The sequence below is a fragment of the Suricata suricatta genome, chromosome 11 (genome assembly GCF_006229205.1).
Source record: "Suricata suricatta isolate VVHF042 chromosome 11, meerkat_22Aug2017_6uvM2_HiC, whole genome shotgun sequence".
In the NCBI taxonomy this organism is placed as follows: domain Eukaryota; kingdom Metazoa; phylum Chordata; class Mammalia; order Carnivora; family Herpestidae; genus Suricata; species Suricata suricatta.
Window position 1 is genome coordinate 19,954,718 of NC_043710.1, and position 1,970 is coordinate 19,956,687.

At 39.2% G+C, this 1,970-nt stretch overlaps 1 pseudogene; it reads right to left on the reverse strand.

Moving 5' to 3' along the window:
- Positions 1–772: 772 nt before the first annotated feature.
- LOC115271633 lies at positions 773–1,768 on the reverse strand (annotated as a pseudogene).
- Positions 1,769–1,970: the final 202 nt, after the last annotated feature.

A 1,970-nucleotide genomic window follows, 5' to 3' on the forward strand; every position in this document is an offset into this window, starting at 1 on the left:
GAAATATACCTAGAAAGGACATTGGATATGGCTATTGGACCATGAATGGACTAGAAAAAGACAAAACCCAAGCCTAATAAGCTTTTTTGGGGGGAGAAATGTATTGCCAGAGAAAAGTCAAGACCAGACTGAAAATCTCTAATGCAGTTCGAACTATTAAAACAGCTTCTAGTCTCCCAATTTTTCATAATCAAGAGGTAGCCTTTAAGTCTGCATTGCCTCAAGGAGGTAACATTAATTCTTATGTAAGATGTGGCCAAATAGAATAATGTGAAGGAGAATACTTCCCAAGAGAAGAGCTTGAGGTCATGAGGAGCTATGACCAAAATAGATATTTCCAAAGACTAGACACAATTAATGGACTCTCCACTATCTCTCAAACAAGGACAATTCTCATTGTTTGGTCCCCTAAATTTCAAAATTACTACTAGACCCATGACTTCTATGTGTTTCCCCTTATCTCCCTCCTTCCTTCCTTCCTTCCTTCCTTCCTTCCTTCTCTCTCTCTCTCTCTCTCTCTCTCTCTCTCTCTCTCTCTCTCTTTCTCTTTCTTTCTTTCTTTCTTTTTTAAGTACACTATGATAGTTAATTTTATTTGTTCAAGGAATCATTTCCAAGCACTAAACCAAGCATGGACTTTGAGTCTATGAGCCCAGATTCACATATTTAGGAATATAAAAGCAAACTGTGATCAATGTATATGGATGAAAAACTAAAGGCTCATGGCTAATTACACTGTAGTTTTAAATTTCTACAGCCTAGAAGCCAGAAGTCACAGATCTTTTAGGTCTTTCTCTATGTGCCACAAGGTATCTGCACTTTTCTTGAGCCGAGTAACCTCATCAACCTTCAACTTCTGGTTGATAACATTGGTTAATCCCTGAGCTTTCAGGATACACGGAAGGCTCAGGAAGATTTCATTCTCAATGCCATACATTCCCTTCACCATCGTTGACCTGGATGAATCCTGGATTGATTTTTCAACATAAATTCAGTGAGATCAGCCACACTTAATCCAATAGCCCTGTTGGTATATCCTTTTAGTTTGATGACTTTATAGGCACTTTCAAACACCATCTTAGGAACTTCCTCCCAGTTTTCACTGTCATTGTCTGTTCCTATTTCTGGGTTTAATTCCTGGAGAGAAATGCCTGCCATATTCAGTGTGCTCCATACAGCCACAGTTGAGTTGCCTTGTTCTCTTAAAAATCCATACATGGTAGCTGTTGGAATGACTGCCAGGTTTTTCAGAGTGAAATCAAGCAGAATTCAGATTACACCTACTTCCAATCACACAGGGCTTGGGTAGTCCACTTAGCTTCTAGGTAACATATGTGAGAATATCCACTAGTTTGGAAACCACAAATATGATGTAATCAGGACTATACTTGACTATCTGAGAAATAATGAATTTGAAGATATTAACATTCCTCTGCATGAGGTTGAGCTACTCTCTCCCTTCTGCTGGTAGACTCCGGTAGCTACCACAATAATCTTAGAATTGGCAGTCATGGAATAATCTTTATCTGCCACCGTTTTTTTTTGTGTCTGAAGATAAAAGCTCCCATGTTGCAGATTTATTATTTCTCCTGAGTTTATCTTCTAAAGCATCCACAAGGGCAAGTTCATCAGTAAGAGGCTTTCCCAGAATGCTGATGGCACATGCCAAACCAACTTTTCCAACACCTGCTACAGTGATCTTATTGTTTGGGACAGTTGCTTCTTCTTCTGAGACTGACACAATCAGTTTTTCCTTAAGAGTTGTCATTGTGCCTAGTGAGAAACAGCTGTAAGAGTCACACAAAGAAGACAATGCTAGCTGCATGCGTCTCCTCCTTACCGCTTTCTTTTTGTATGGAGGTGTCAAATATGGATACCATCATTGTATATTGAAGTGAGACATATATTTTATCTTTATGGAAAAGAGCCAGATGTGGACTTGATGGAGAGGAGTGGAGATCACCTGGAGA